Genomic DNA, 17,387 nt, shown 5'->3' with positions numbered 1-17,387 from the left:
CTGAGGTTTTACCCACAGCGCCACCCACGTCCCTTGAACAATAGCTTAATAAAACTTACTAGGTGTAAAGCACTCCCGAGTTTCATCTATATTCAAACAGATAAGGTTTTCTTCTCATGGAAGGGCTGTTTCTGACGTGGCAGAAGAGCATTATGCAGAAAATAATTAATTGTTCTTTTCTTTTTGCAAGCTCTTGCACAAGGCTTTTCACAAGCAATTGTTCAAATACTCCCCCCCCCCAATTTTTTTTATAGAAAGCCAGTAATCTCTCTCCCTCCCACCTAAATTAAACCATTCAGAAGCCTTACAAATTTGGGGCCCACAAGAAACCATATTCTGGAGTCCGTACGTTGTAATTCATGGCCAAAGTGCCTATGCGTCTAACTTTCTAGGGTATCACCACAGTCATCCTTTAATTCTTATTTGTTGCAACCACAACATCTACTGTGTATTGAATCAAGAGTAATTGTTTATTTAAAATAAAATACTAGTTATACAGTAAAATAAAAAATGAAATATTTTAAAGCTCTCTCAAGGCAAGTTACGTAAAAAGGAAAAGTTAAAATTGCAGTTAAAACATACCAAAGCCAGCTTCTCAGCACAGAAGGGTTATTACTTTGTAAAACAGAGTGTGCAACATTAAAGCAACTAGCGGAAATGTAAGGCATAATTGAAACTTGGCAACGTCAGTGATTATGCTCTCTGTTCTGTCCTAGTTCCTGCTGTACGGAAGCTACTCTGCTTGATAGGACTGTTGCCCCTCCTGTTTAGTCCCATGCAGAGGACAACTAGCATGTCAATTGTTGAGGCATATTCATATTTAAGGTATTCTTGCAGAATATGGTACATATTTCTGACTATTATTTACATAAGGGGGAACCCCTTTTGCTGAGTCACTGCACAGTGGTACCTCTGATTATGTACTTAATTTGTTTTTGAGGTCCATTCTTAACCTGAAACTGTTCTTAACCTGAAGACCACTTTAGCTTAATGGGGCCTCCTGTTGCTGCGCGCTGCCGGAGCACAATTTCTGTTCTCAACCTGAAGCAAAGTTCTTAACCTGAGGTACTATTTCTGGGTTAGCAGAGTCTGTAACCTGAAGCGTATGTAACCCGAGGTAGCACTGTATATGGATTATAGTTAACAAAATCCCACTCAGTTGCCACAATTAAGTTAATCGTGTTGATTAACTTCAGTGGCTCTACTCTGAGTAGGACTAGTGTTGAATACTGCCCTTTGTGTGCAGAAGATCTAGCAGCAGTCTGTTGAATGAGTATTAAAAGGATAACTAAACATGCCCTGGTAGAGTTCAGTGCATGAAACCATAGAGACCAACTACCAGTAAGATTAAGCATAATTGTTAAAACTAATATTCCAGCTTGATTACAGCTATCAATTGCAGGAGCACTGCTGGTCATTCCCCAGTATATTGAGGCTTGTTTGATAACAATAAACTGAGCCTTTAGTATCATCTACTCAGTATTGTGGAATATTCTGCCAGTAGATATTCACAGTGGCGTAGCGTGGGGGGTGCAGGGGGGCCCGGCCGCACCGGGCGCAACATCTGGGGGTTAGGGTTAGGGGGCGCAAATTACTTGCCTTGCCCCGGGTGCTGACAACCCACGCTATGCCGCTAGATATTCAGCAGGTGCCTGCTAAAAACTTCTTTCTTCCATTCATTTTAAGAATGCCTCTCAACATAATGGTTAGCTGTTTTCTGATTTTTATATGGTTATTACTGTGTGGTTTTGCTATCATTGTTGTAAACCACTGTGATATTTTTCATAAATAGTGGTATGTATATACATATTTTTTTAACATAGATAAAAATGAGGATCTAACATAACATTTTGGCATACTGAACATCATGCCAAACTACTGTTCCATGCAGAACATATAGTGGGGATCATGCAGTTGCACTCACATTTTGCTTCCAGCATTCTCACAGGCATCTGATTGGCCACTGTGAGAACAGAATGCAGGACTAGAGTGGTTGAATTGGCTCCAGGATTGTTTTAGGACCCGTTAATTAAAAAAGGGGGTTATTGAGAGAGCACAAACTATAAAATCTGAGGTACGTGAGAGTCTAAAGTATGTAAGGAAACAGCTGGCATTTTAAAATTGAAATTCCCAAAGAGGAAACAAAAGCTTGATTTTGACAACAAGAAATACAGTGGTACCTCGGGTTACAGGCGCTTCAGGTTACAGGCACTTCAGGTTACAGACTCCGCTAACCCAGAAATAGTACCTCAGGTTAAGAACTTTGCTTCAGGATGAGAACAGAAATCGTGTGGCGGCAGCATGGCGGCGGCAGGAGGCCCCATTAGCCAAAGTGGTACCTCAGGTTAAGAATAGTTTCAGGTTAAGAATGGACCTCCAGAACGAATTAAGTTCTGAACCCGAGGTACCACTGTATAAAGTTCCTAAACTTTTATCTAGGTTTTTCGCCTATCAACAAAGGAAGAAATTGGTTCTTCCCATCTAAGTAACAGCAACCATGCCAGGACAGCAAAACAAATGTCAGGGACTTGCATTTGGTGGGAGACACCAGCTGGAGAACCCCCTAGGGGAGCCCCCCGAGATGAGGAGGGCTCAGAGCCTGGGGAGTGGTGGTGGGATACTGAGGACAGGTTGGAGGTTGAAGGGTTGGATACTGAAGATGCAACAGGCTTTAGTGAGTAAGAAGAACAATGTGCAGAAAGCAGTTCAGACTTGTCTGAGGGTGATGAGGAGGAGTGGCCAGAGGCTGCAGAAGCATCCCAGCTTGCCTTTCCTACTGTGCTAAGTTCTCCATCTCCCTTGTCTCCCAGTAGACGGAGAGCTTTTTGTGTTGCAGAACGAAGAGCACAGCTTCCTGCCTGGCGTATTAAGGCAGTTTGAGAAATGTCCAGCTGAGGAGGAGGAGACTTAAAAAGGAGTAGAGAGAGGATTATCATCATTATTCCTGTTCAGGTCCCGCAGTTTTTTTGAGTACCTGAGAGCTAACAACACGCTTGCTTAAATGTGCTTCCCATAGCAGAATACTCTGAATGTATAAAGAAAATCCCTTGGAGTGCCAGAGTATTTTTGTGTAATTTGTCGGTGGGGAGAACCTTACACATTTTTAATGGAGTATGAAATGCAAATAGAACTGTAAGCTAAACATATTTTTCCATTATTATTATTATTAAAATTCAGAAGGAAATCCAACCATGAGAAATTAGTGTAGTTATTTTACACTAAGAATAGGTATGTCATAGTCAGAACAGCAAAGTGCATTGTATAGCAGCTTTCTAAAAGCACTCTAAATTTAGTGGCCCTAGGTAATGATTTACTTGGTAATTTTTAGCTAGGAATTAATCCTTCTGTACTGTATGTAACTATAGCAAGTATAATCTAGACTGATGTGTTCGTTTGTGTTTAGTTTTCTGCATAATCCTTTTTTGTTGTTGTATGCGTGCATGATCTCGTTCTCTAGATTCGTGTTCAATATAAAGCTAAATGCTTAACAGAACATATACCCACCCTCCCCTGGCACGGAAATTGTATGATACCTAGTATAACCCCCACAATCAAAGACGATTGGCTTGGCTGAAAAGAAATGTAATGCAACTGATGGGGGGAAATCTCCTGCCTCTCAATTCATTTCTGGAATGGTATGTTAAATTTGCCATTTTATTAATTTTCATTCAAACAACCAATAAATTTAAATTCATTGGAAAATGGACTGTGATTTGGAAAATGGATGTGAGTCTACTGCGAACATAAAGGATACAACTCTTTATCTGCATTGCTTGGGAATAACAAATTTCAATATTATATCCAGACATAATTCTTTCCATCTTAGTTGTATTTGTAACATTTTATTTTTATTTTTTCTTACTTGCTATATTGATGTATCTATTTTCTGCTTTAATGAAAAAAGAAAGAAAAAGAAAACATTGACTCAGTGTGTGGCAGCTGCAAAAATGACAAATTTCCTGATAGCGTTTATTAGGAAAGGAAAGGAAAATAAAACTGCCAGTATTGTAGAGCCTGCATCAGAGCTGTAGTATGGCCACATTTATAATACAGGCATACCTTGGAGATATTGCAGGTTCAGTTCCAGACCACCACAATAGAGCAAATACAGTGGTGCCTCCAGTTATGAACTCAATTCATTCTGGAAGTCCGTTCTTAACCCAAAACCATTCTTAACCTGAGGCGCACTTTTGCTAATGGGGCCTCCCGCCGCCACCGCACCACTTCTGCTTGCATCCTGGGGCAATATTCGCTACCAGGAGCACCTATGTCCGGGTTGGCGGAGCTCGTTACCCAAAGTGTTGGTAAGGAGGACGGTATGTAACCCGAGGTTCCACTGTAGTACAATCATGCGAGTCACACTGGCTGCAGGAGTGGAAGGGGAGAGACCTGGCTCCAGCCCTAGCTAGCTCCACTCCTGTGGCCAGAAGAGGGGTGGCGATGGCGGGGGGCTTCCTTCTCCTGGACGCGGCTGGGCTGCCTGCAGTTGCACCCGCGTCCTTGTAAGGAGCAACATTTGTGAACCGCAAGAAAAGCAAAGTACAAAAAAATCAGGCGTGTCTGTACCGTGGACGGTTCTGGTTGTCGCATTTCAAAAACAATACAGTGCTACTTCGGGTTAAGTATTTAATTCGTTCCGGAGGTCCGTACTTAACCTGAAACTGTTCTTAACCTGAAGCACCACTTTAGCTAATGGGGCCTCCTGCTGCTGCTGCACCGCCGCTGCACGATTTCTGTTCTTATCCTGAAGTAAAGTTCTTAACCTGAAGCATTATTTCTGGGTTAGCGGAGTCTGTAACCTGAAGCGTATGTAACCTGAAGCGTATGTAACCCGAGGTCCCACTGCATTGGAGAACTGGGAATGCTGCAGAAAAAAGGCAACCGAAAATGATCATGGGGCTAAAGCATCTTCTGTTTGAAGTAAGACCACAATGGTAGGCTTTTTCTTTGGTTAGAACAAAGACAACTAAAGGACAGTGGTAGAGGTGTAGAATATTGTGCATGGTGTAGAGAAAGAGGATGGTGAAGTTACCCCTCTCATAATAAAAAAGGTTTAAAAAAATACTAAATAAAGCTAAAACACAGGCCAGCTAGTGAAATTACTTCGTAGGAGATTTGGAATGGACAAAAGATAGAACTCTCACATGATTTTTGGATTTAATTGCCACAAGACCATGAACCTAGATTACTTAAAACGGGTTATGCAAATTGATGGCTTGCAGTTCTCTCAATGGCTACTAGTCATAATGGGTGTGTGGAGCCTCCAAGTTTACATTTGGAGAGGTGAGGAAGCAGTGTGGGAAGAATATTGCTCTCATGCCTTGCTTTTATAGGCTTCTCAGGGGTTTCTGGGCAACCACCATGGGAAACAGGGTGCTGCAGCAGGTAGACCAGAGGTGGGAAATTACTAGCAGTGCACAGTGCGCCCTAATTAGGCATGTAGCCCTGGACCCTTGTCAGCCCCTCAACATGCCCCACTTCTGCTCTCATGAGCCACTGAGTGCCTCCCCCAATGTCTGTTGCTCCTCTGCCCCTCTGGTAGACTTTTGAGCTGTTCACCTTTGCGTAGTTCATAAGGTTCTATGTCTCTTTCAGAATGTGCCAATGGATATCTCAGACTAATTGATTAACTAAATGCAGTCTGCAACTCAACTTTTTCAAGGTTTTGAACTGTTGACTGAACTCTGTTCAGCTTGAAGATTTGCATTCAGACTGTGAAATGTACTTATTCATTGGTCACTAATTAAATGTTAGAGGCAGTTGCTGTAGCACATCATTATTTAGAGATAGAAAAATGACAAATACTAATGGCTAGTGCATATTGCAAAGCAGCTGTTATGTTTGTGGAGTGTGAAACCATGCAGAATATACTGAAGGGTGAATGTGACTAATATGTGCTTGTAAGCAATCCCACCTACTTCCCACCCACCCTGTTGCTAATACCCCTCCCTTTACACCTTGCCCCAACCCAGGCATAGGCAAACTTGCCCCCCCCCCGATGTTTTGAGACTACAATTCCCATCATCCCTGACCACTGGTCCTGTTAGCTAGGGATCATGGGAGTTGTAGGCCAAAAACATCTGGAGGGCTGAGTTTGCCTATGCCTGCCCCAACCCCTTCTCCCTTGCAGCTTGTCCAACCCCCTCCCTCTTCCCCTCACAGTCAACCCAACCCCTTCCACCATAGCTTCCACAGCTGCTCCTCCCAGCTCGCCCAAATAACTTCGTCATATTCCACCCAACCCCTCTATATGCCCTCACAGCTCCCTCAGCCCCCAATTCTTCATTTCCCCTATCGTTATCACCACTGGCCGTGGGGAAGAGAATGAAGGGGAGACTGTATCAATGACTGCTAGCCATAATGGCTAGACTTCATTCCTCATTTGTCTAATATGTTAAGGTCATCCAAGCTGATGGCCATAACCACATAGATTGAAAGTAGATTCCATCGTTTCACTATGTACTGTGTGAAAAAAAACCTTCCAATATTTGGCTTCATTTGTTCTGGATTCTAGTATCGCGAGAGAGGGAGAAAAACTTCTGTCTGTCTACTTTGCACCATTTATAATATTATACACTTCTATCATGTCTCTCCCACTCTCATTTTAGAAAAACTCCACCTGTTTTAACCTTTCCACATAGGGGAGTTGCTGCAGCCTTCTGATCATTTTGGGTTGCCCTTTTCTGAACCTTTTTCCAGAAGAGACTAGATTTATTTGGCATTACCCAACTCATCTGTAAAGGTTTTAGGTTGCTATTCTATGCATACTTAACTGAGAATTAGTTTCATGGACTGCTGTGGGACATGCATAAACATACACATGATTGCACAGCTGGAAACACAGACTTAATGTGGACTTGACTTTTGGTACTGCAGGATTAATAATAATAATAAAAATAATAATAAAATTTATTTATACCCCGCCCTCCCTAGCTAAGGCCGGGCTTAGGGCGGCTAACAACCAATAATAAAAACAAGTTGAATGATTACAACTTAAAAACAAGATTAAAATACATATTATTAGTGATAATATGACAATCTGGTGATCTGTACAAAAAAACACACAAAAAACCACTAGCCATTATCATGCTTCCTGATGTTAGTTAGGCTTCAACTATGTTTCTTTTAAGCACACAAACTGAATTAGCATTAGCAGTCTAAATTTAAGTATGCTCCACTGAGTGAAAAGCCAGCTTTTTTAGTTTTCTGCCACTGTTGCATCAATAATTCTGACATTTAATTAAATTATTTGATTTCTCCCTCTGCACTTTTCTGACTCATACTTAAGTATACATGACTCATCTGATCATATAACAAATCCTAAATGTATTCTGTAATCTTCACGGTTTATTCTCATACTGATCACCGGTCTGCCAGTGTTGTTATAATTAAAGGTAGGGGAAAGATATAAAGCCTTATATGTGCTACTGCTGCACTGGTGACTTAAATTTATATTCGTGGAAGGTTTGTGAGCTCTTTTAAACAGCCTCTTAAGAACCCTTCTTTCCTGTACCTCCACTGATAAAGTCATTTCAAGATTTTCAGTTAAATTCTGCTGTTCAGAGATTTAGTGGATATGTTGAGGTGTGAAGTATAACATGAACTATTAGGTGCCTTAGACTTTTGGCTACAGTTTCATTGTAGAGATCTCTATTTTATTCACATTAGGAGTAAATAATGTTAGGCAAGAACCCCTGCTATACAGTACCTGCTTAGATACCTGCTTAAACCTTTTTCTTTTAGCAAGCCATATAATTTAGTTATGTATATCTGCTTTTAAAGTCTGTTGATTTTATCTGTATATTGCTGATAATTATTTTATATCAAAACCTAAAGAAAAGAGCAATCCCAAGTGCCTTTTAAAATTCTAGTGAGAGGGGCTGTTAACCGGAATTGAGTTGCCAGGAGCCATGATGTCTTAGACTATACTCATTAAAACTGATGTTCAAAACTAGAGGGTACTTTCTCTTGTTTGCCTTTCTAGCCGAGGTGCATTCCAACACCAAGGTAGGACAAGGGTGTGTTTATGTCCAATATTACCACTGTAAACCTCATCAGTTCAGATGGTGGCGTTAAGATGGTGCTATGGTGAAGGAAGAGCCTAAGTATTTTTCCACTACTCATAAGTCACCTGTGCTTCACAGATTGCTGTTTTATATCCATCTCTGGTGTGACCACAATAGGAAGTTCTGATTGCCTTGTCTCTTGAAGGCTTATAGTAGAGCTAGGCAGAGAGTACGGAAAAACTAAAATAATAGAAGCAATGGAGGGTTGTCTTTTGGAATAAAGGCTTGAACAACTGGAATTTCTAGATTAAAGGGGAGAATGATGGGAAGGGCAATTATACAGATTTATAACCTGCTTAGAAGTTTATCAAGTAAGCAGTGTACAAGTTTTGTTAAGTAAAATACTTCAAAGAACAGTGGAGAGTGTAAAACCAACTAGTATTGATCCTTACAGGTTGTAATGGTGAAGTCAGCAACAGATGGAGTGCATTGCTCCCAATATGTTCTCACTGTTCGATATGCTATGCTCATTTGGCTCTCATTTTTAAAAAGCTGGAAACCAGAAGTTCCCCTCCTTGGAGGCAGATTTTTTTACTTGCTCTCTAGTGGGATTGACAGCCATTCTTCTGTTTAGGTGCTAGTGATGAAGACAAAAGCTATGGAGTATGTTGCTTCTGTCAGCTCCCAAAGCGCCAGACACTAAGCTTGGGCATTGTTCAGTCTTGAAAAGAGGGAAGCTTGAAGTATCCTCCCCCCCATGCAACAGATTTTCAGCCTGGCATGTTTCCTTCAAGAATTTGAGCTGCCGTTTCCGGCATGTGGTAGTGGTGCAGGCAGCAGCTAATGCAGGCTCCCTTAACCTCAGCCCTCCAGATGTTTTGAGACTACAATTCCCATCATCCCTGACCACTGGTCCTGCTAGCTAGGGATCATGGGAGTTGTAGGCCAAAAACATCTGGAGGGCCGAGGTTGAGGAAGCCTGAGCTAATGGAACATACTTCTGCAGCATTCTCCCTGTCCTGCATGCTGTGCTCAACTGCTTCTCATACTTAAAAAGGAGGGAAATTGGAAGTTTCCTTCCTCAAAGATACTCATGATCATAAAATATAATGAACACTGAAAGTTAGATATAAAGTTTAGACTGACCAATTATTGAGGTGGAAGTCCACCTGTATTTAGCCTCACTTGAAGATCGGGGTCTAGCTCCCTGTACAATGGGCATCTAGTGGCTATCTTCTTATTTAGTAAAGTGCAGGGGTACCCAGACCTATCCTGTGCATTCAGAGCATGTTGAAGGGTGATGCAAGGCCAGGTGGCAGGAAACCCGTACCTTATGAACTGCTCAACAAAGTACATCAGGCCTTGGCCTCAGATTTGAGATCATCCTGTTCCGGGCTGTTCTATCCCTAACCTTGTTTGGGGCCCTTTGTATGGGGGAATATGTGACAGAAAGACAGGTCACACAAACGATGTCTAATTGATGCCCATCAGTCAGGGATGCTTCAGTTGTGATTTTGCACAATGTGGAGGTTGGACTAGTTGATTATGACTATGATTCTATGATGTGGTATTGCAGCTGAAGGCTGTCACCCTCTATGTAACATTCTCAGAATCAGATCAGAGGAGCTGGGGCAACACTGTTTATTTCTTTGTTTTAAAATTTTATATATGGATGTTTTATGATGCCCTATATTTCTAATGCCAGTGAGAGCATCTGGAGAACATTCCTAATAAATTTTTGAGAAATGGTTGAGGAGTAAAAAAATATTGACTCTTATTATTCCTAAATGGACATATAACTTGTTGTCTGTTTTCTTTGAGAAGAGAAATGTGTTTGGTAGTATCTTGTGACAAACTTTTCTGAACATAAGGTAAAAGGTAAAGGGACCCCTGATCATTAGGTCCAGTCGTGGCCGACTAACAATATAATGAAAACAGATAAAACAGTTACATGTGTAAAAACAGGTTAAACAACTGGATAAAGTGGTACCTTGGTTTACGAACTTAATCCGTTCTGGAAGTCCGTTCCTTAAACCAAAGCATTCTAAAACCAAGGTGTGCTTTCCCATAGCGGCGGGAGACTCAATTTACAAATGGAACACACTCAACATGTTCTGCTTCCAAGGCAAAGTTCACCTACTTCCGGGTTTACAGCGTTCTTAATCCAAGTTGTTCATAAACTAAGCTGATCTTAAACCAAGGTAAGGTAAAGGGACCTCTGACCATTAGGTCCAGTCGTGGCCGATTCTGGGGTTGTGGTGTTCATCTCGCTTTATTGGCCAAGGGAGCCGGCGTACAGCTTCCGTGTCATGTGGCCAGCAGGACTAAGCCGCTTCTGGCGAACCAGAGCAGCACATGGAAACGCCGTTTACCTTACTGCCGGAGCGGTACCTATTTATCTACTTGCACTTTGAGGTGCTTTCAAACTGCTAGGTTGGCAGGAGCAGGGACCTAGCAATGGGCGCTCACCCCGTTGCGGGGATTCGAACCGCCGACCTTCTAATCGGCAAGTCCTAGGCTCTGTGGTTTAACCCACAGCGCCACCCGCAGCCCTTTCTGAACCTAGTTATTGTAAAAAAGCATAAGCTCTGGTTGGCAACAGCCTACTTAATCATATGTAGTATTGGAACTGGAGACAGCAACATGATAATAGGATAGATGAAAACTTTCAGCCTTCCCACATAGCCTAGTGCTGTGATGTGGATGCAAGTTGCCCCATTGTGAATCATTTGGTAAGCAGGGAAGGGGTGCTAACCTGCGTCTCTGTTGAGGTGCACGAATCATTGAGGGTTTTTTTGGGGGGGGAGCTTTATGACCTGTATGTGCATATGAGTGTGGGTTAGCCACACCCCTACTGGCATGTGGACCCTGGAGGGTTGTTCAATAAGTGACTATGGCCCTTAGACTAAAAGAAATTAGCTACTTTTCCTGCTCCATGTGTCTACATGATTTGCCGTTCCTCAGAGCTAACTCTTAAGTCCTGTCACACTTTCTCCAGGGAGATTAAAACGATCATTTACTGGTTTCTTGGTGTTCTTGCTCTTTGTACCTGATTTGTGATCATTCAGTCTTTGCCTTAAGGACCATTTAGTCTTTGCCGATGGACACATGAAGCATGAAATTAAGTTTACTATATCCTGAGATGTGTAGGTGTAAGGACCATTGATGTGATGGATTTTCATATCTACTCGGTTTACATATGGCTGATATTTGCAAGATTTTGTTCATAAACTAGAGAAGATGTGTTTGTCCATGGTAAGTAGTATTCAGGTTATGGGAGCGTTTGTCTGTATGCCAGCAGTGGTGTGCCTCCTGCGGTTTCTCTGAGAACAGGATCATTCCAGAAAATAGGTTGTAGTTTCCTTATGAAGCATTTTAAGACGCCCAGCAGTGAGCTGCAGGTAATAATCAACAGGAGATCTGTCTTTTCGCTTGTGGTGCTTTTATGTTGAAGTAGTTTTCTTCTGAGAATTGAACTGGTCATTGAAATCTGGAGAAAGCTTATTTCAAAAGGTTCGGCTGGTTGTCACAACTCAATAGATATGAACAAATGTGGTTGTAGCGTAAGGCTTGGTTGTGTTGTGTGGCTTGTATAAAACAGATCTTACTGTAAAGGCATAGGCGAATGTGTAATGCTCACTTGGCTTCTGATATAAGCAGACTTGAAGCCCCACATACCCTGTTCATCAAATTGTGGTAACAAGGAGATTAATGTTCAAGGTGGAGTAAATAATGCTCAGATTGATAATAAGATGGAAAGAACTGAAGGTAGGATGGAACATCTTAGGTGACACTTCAAAGTGGGTCCATATTAGTCATGGTTGGTTTATTTATATACCACATTTCCCACAGATTTGTGCCAAAAGTGGTTAATTAGGCAAATGTCGTTGATTTAGTTAAGGTATAATAGTGGGGCTGCATAGCAGCTAGCTGGGAATCTTTCTAAATCAGCCATTAAAAAAAGATTAGTGTATTGAGGGGGCATACGTGTACCTATTGCAGTAACTTGCAATAGGTATAATAATGAAGGTATAATTTATCATGAATTTAAAGCAGTATGTATCTTCTGAATTTTGTGGACTTGCAGAACGCCTGTAGACCAGGTGGGTCATTATATTTTATAGTAGTTTCCTGTGTTGTTGTTATAAGCGGTTGATACTGTTAACGCTTTTTGTCTTTGGCTAGACTTCTGTGTCATCTCTATAAAAGCTTTGCTTCTTCACACTATTGCATATCAGTAATAATCACTTTAATCCAGAAAATATAATCTGCATGTGGAAATCAGCCTTCTCCCTGCGTACTTGGTGTACTGGATGTATTAAAAACAGGCATGTGGTGGGATATGCGCATGTATTTTGGGTAGATATATGTAAATACATTAGACCAGGCTTCCTCAACCTTGGCCCTCCGAGTTGTTTTGGCCTACAACTCCCAGGATCCCTAGCTAGCAGGACCAGTGGTCAGGGATGATGGGAATTGTAGTCTCAAAACATCTGGAGGGCCGAGGTTGAGGAAGCCTGCATTAGACACTGGTAGTGCACCCATAACTATGTGCCATTCTATAGAAATATATTTGTGTGCATACTTGTATGCAAGTTTGTGTACTAGAAATTTTGCTTCTTGTAAACAGACTTCTTTTGCTTCTGCAACTCTCCTATGAAAAAACATATTGCTTATATACCATTGTAGAAGTAAAAAAATATCAGTTTTTTTGATCCCTTTAAGCTTACTAAATTTCAGCTTATCAAAGAGAACTAGCAATAGTTGTTTTTGAACCAGTTTGAAATTTTGAAAACCGCTAGCCTGTGTAATTTCTAATCTACAGGGAAATGAGAACTGCCTAATTTAATACTATGCAAATGAAGTTTCACAGAGTTACTTACCACAGTCAACTGAAATATTATGTGATTAAAAATGCGTGGGAGGAAAATGGGACTTAATTTTTTTTAATTTAAACCTTACTTTAGAGGAGAACATACGATTTTCAAAACTGAAGCTAAATGGGTGTAGGTCTGATTAGTGCTTTGGAAGTGAGACTGCCTAGAAATTCCATGTGGACTGCCTTAACTTCCATGGAAGAAGGGCAAAATATAAATGGATTTAAAAGAAAAAGAGAGAAGATATTTTAGCATTATTTTTCTTTTCTTTTTTCAGTTGCATGGAAAGGTTGTGTTTGCTTATAACCTGGCCTTGATTAGTACTGATAACATGGTGGGCTACAATAGTAATTATGAACAACAATTAGTAAAGAAGAAAAATCTTTAAAACTTCAGAAAAGACAACCAAATAGAAGAGGACTTAAAAAGTCACTGATTAAAGACCTAAAACAGTTGGGTAAATGGGTATTATCTTCACTTGGCGCTGAAATGAGAACATTGTTGTCTCCTGGCATACCTGTAAAGGGGAGGGGGCATTCTAGAAATGAGGCAATATCACTGAGGCTGCATTAACTGAAACTGATCCCAAACAGCATGAGTTGAATATCTTCATTGACTCTATATCAACAGCAGTGTTAAGTTCAGTGAGAATATTAGTGACTTTATCCACAAAAAGTGCCTCACAGATTTGTTGCAGCAGGCTTCTTATGGTTATACCACCTCCCTATGCAGGCCTGCTTTCACCACCTGGAGGTGTTACGCTATTTGGCAGAACTTTGGTGGACTTGAGATGCAATGCTGTCAAAAAAGTGAGCTTGATTTGCTGCAATCCCTGCCGCAAAGTAGGCACAATAATAAACCCTTGTATTTGATCATCGTTAATCTGAGACTTGTGTCATTTGTGTTCTAGCTGTCATCCTGCTTGCTTCATAGGCCTGTAGTTGCCCAGAAAACCAGAGAGCCAGTCAGGCTCTACCCTGCAGGAGAGAATGATTGGGAGTGGTAACGTCAGTAGCCCTTTGAAACAATCGGATGGAACATTCAGACTAAGGTTTTAACAGAAGTACCAACCTTGCCAGTTGGAAACTCCTTTAGAGCATTCAGGAATCCATGGAATTACATCAGGAATAATCTTGGGTCCCTTTTGTAGGTGTGCTCTGTTCCCTCCCCATATCTTACTGTTAGAAAGTTCTTCCTGATTCTTAGTTGGAATCTCCTTTCTTGTAACTTGAAGCCATTGGTTATCACATCTCCTCTCAGTCTCCTTTTTTCCAGGCTAAACACACCCAACTCCCTCAACTGTTCTTCATCAGGCTTGGTTTCTAGACTTGATCATCTTGGTCGCCCTCCTCTGCACACGATCCAGCAGAATAGAGTGGTACTATTAACTTCTCTTGATTGGGATGCTATACCTCTGTTGATGCAGCCTAGAATAGCATTAACTTTTTTGCTGCTGCATCACACTGTTGACTCTTGTTAAGCTTGTCGTCTACTTAGATGCCTAGATCCTTTTCACATGTACTACTGACAAAGCAGGTGTCCCCCACCCATATTTGTGCATCTGGTTCATCTTGCCAAAATGTAGAACCTTGCATTTGTCCCTATTGAAATTCATTTTGTTAGTTTGGGCCCAGTTCTCCAATCTGGTAAGGTCACTTTAAATCCCGATTCTGTGGCATTGGCTACCCCTCCCAGTTTGATGTCATCTGCAAATTTGATGAACAACTTGGCTTCATCAACCATCACTGCTCACCCCTAACTCTAAACCATTTATGAACAAGATAAAAATTATAGGTGACTTAGGAAACCCAGTCAGATGGGCAGGGTATAAATAATAAAATTATTTATTATTATTATTATTATTATTATTATTATTATTATTATTATTATTATTATTAGGTTCAACATAGATCTTTGGGGTGCTTCACTTTCCTTGTTCCTCCATTGTGAGAACTGCCATTTATTCCTACTCTCTGCTGCTTTTACCATTTCCTGATCCATAAGAGGATCTGTCCCCTGATTTCACTGTAAGCAAATGGTTCAACGATACTTCCATCTGATTATCATGTAATCACGCCCAGTTAAGTCCAGTAGAATGGGTGAAATCACCCACTATTAACTATATTCTGCTGCTTCTGTCCATTCCATCATGCTGCTGATATAGTGGGCATATCAGGGTGGAGAACCTGAGGCCTAATGCAGACCTCCAGGTCTCTCTATCTGGCCCTTGGGACTGTGTCCAGGCCACACCTCTTCCCCAAGTCATATCTCTCACAGGCTCTTCTCAGCACCCTCAAGTGCTTTTTCTTGTAACTTGAATCCATTGATTCAAGTCCTACCTTCCAGAGCAGCAGAAAACGAGCTTCCTCCATCTTCCATGTGACAGCCCTTGACATATTTGAAAATGCTTATCATATCTCCTCTCAGTCTCCTCTTTTCCAGGCTAAACATACCCAGCTTCCTCAACCGTCCCTCATAAGGCCATGGACACTACCTCAGCACCCATCTGTAGGGCACCCATGATTCTTTTGGGAGAGGGTTGCAGTTCCCTCCGAAACACATAAAAGTCCAAGCTCTCAGTCCATTGTTATCTTTACTCATCAGATCTTACCTGGATTGAGCTGCAGTTTCATTGGCCTCTAGACAGTCAAACTTGAGACACCTGTTTATATTGATCTCACAGCTAACTTGATTTGATGACAAGGAGATATAGATATATGTTACCAGACACCATCATCCAAAAAGCCAGATGACCTCTCCCAGGTACTTTGCTGTCTGGTCCTTGGAACTCTGCCCAGGCCATACCCCTTATTGGCCCTGCTCTGCACCCCCCCCTTCAACTGGTTTTACCTAACTGGATTGTGTCCTTTCACTGTGATACTACCTTTTGCTTGCCTGGATGAAAGATGGAGACTGGTGTGTTTGTGTGACCACACCCACTTTTGCCACACTCATCAGTGGTATGTGCTGTTTGTGAGGTTGCCCGTGAAGGAATCAGACTGGAAACGGCTTCCTACTCTTGCCTTACAGACTACTGTCACACTACCAATTCCCAGATATAAAAGGCCTCCCTCACACTAAGGGCCTAACCACGTTCACCTCTGACTTTGGCACATTCAGTTGTATAGACTCTAGGTGTAGTAATTTGAGAAAAGACCGATAGTAACCAACAAAGCATGAGGACCCTTATGATCTCCTGCTCTTGCCAATGTTGGCAATGGCTCACTCTGCTCACAATAGGTTTCATAGGAGAATACCCTTGCACCCTGGAAATAGCTGCCAAGCAGCCAGGCACCTGTTGTCCTTCATAGGGATGGGGCTTCCTCCTTTGGTTCCAGCATGGTCCACCTCCTTTCTAGCAGTAAGCAAATAGGCTTGGGGTAGTAGCAGTCATTATGGAGGTTAAATGCCTCTCCCTAGTTCTCAGCTTTTCCAGCTGCTGCTCTTCTGCAGCTTTTCTTTCGATAGATGGATTTTTAATTGAATTTGTAAGCTGGCCTGGGACCATGATATGTAGAAAAATGGGATAGAAATTGAATGAGCGGATGAATGAAATGAAAGTTAAGAACAAATGCCTTAACTACCTGATGACCAAAATAGAAGAGCTATCCTGATCTTTCATCTCCCCCTGTTCTTTCAGTGTCCTCTTCTGAAATCACACTTCGGTTAGCTATGATTGGGATTTATTGCACGTCTGATTGCAGCTTTTGAGTCTTCAGGTTGAGGGAAAAAGCAGAATTGCTTCTGTAGTGGACTCTTATGTTTTCTGTCCTTGCAAGAACAAATTATGGAAAATCTTGGTAGGAGAGCGAGCACATTTTGTAACTTCAACCATTTTACTGTACCAAGCATTTTGCTAGATAACCTCCCACCACCATACGGTTTTATAGCTTTCACAGATGGTTTTGAACAGTATTATGAAAGATCTTGTGCCAGATTTTAAGAATATCACCCCTGTAGTCTAGGTTTTTTTTACGCTTCTTGGTTAAAATTGCTTTTTGAGCATTCAGCAACCTATAAAATGAATGTAACCTGTAACATTTCTGAAGAGTTTAGGTTGAGTTTGTTCTTTGTTATTATTGGAGAGATTTGGATTCAAATCCTACCTCATCCACAAAAGCACACAGGCTGATTTTGTGCCAAACACTATATTTCAGTATATGGTTGTAAGGATAAAATGGAGGAGACCATGCCTAAGGCCCTTGGATGAAAGGGTTGTTATAATTTTATTTTGCCGTTTCTGTAAGAAACTCAGGCTGGTACACATTATCTTCTCCCATTGTATCCTCACAACAAACCTGTAATGTAGCTAAGAGATAGTGACTGACATCTTTCAACTTTTGTGACCTGGGCTGGCATTTTAACCCAGGTTGTCTAAGTCTAAAAGTACCTACTACTACTCCATGGCTGTCAAAAATTGGGTCCAAAACCTACTAGAAACTGAGAATTGTAGAGTTGGAAGGGACCTAAGGGTCATATAGTCCAATCTCCTGTGATGCAGGAA

General features: G+C 41.5%; 1 protein-coding gene and 1 long non-coding RNA gene across 2 annotated transcripts in view; one reads left to right on the top strand and one right to left on the bottom strand.

The window, feature by feature from the left end:
* Positions 1-17,387, top strand: part of TANC2 (tetratricopeptide repeat, ankyrin repeat and coiled-coil containing 2) — a 202,121-nt gene that overhangs the window by 39,127 nt on the left and 145,607 nt on the right. The gene's annotated exons all lie outside the window — the stretch shown is intronic.
* LOC308571453 overlaps positions 1-17,387 on the bottom strand; it is a 223,611-nt gene that overhangs the window by 138,209 nt on the left and 68,015 nt on the right. The gene's annotated exons all lie outside the window — the stretch shown is intronic.

The sequence above is a fragment of the Podarcis bocagei genome (assembly GCF_964188305.1).
Source record: "Podarcis bocagei genome assembly, chromosome: 13".
Classification (NCBI taxonomy): Eukaryota; Metazoa; Chordata; class Lepidosauria; order Squamata; family Lacertidae; genus Podarcis; species Podarcis bocagei.
The sequence above is the reverse complement of the archived record's forward strand: the minus strand, read 5'-3'. Positions and strand labels throughout refer to the sequence as shown.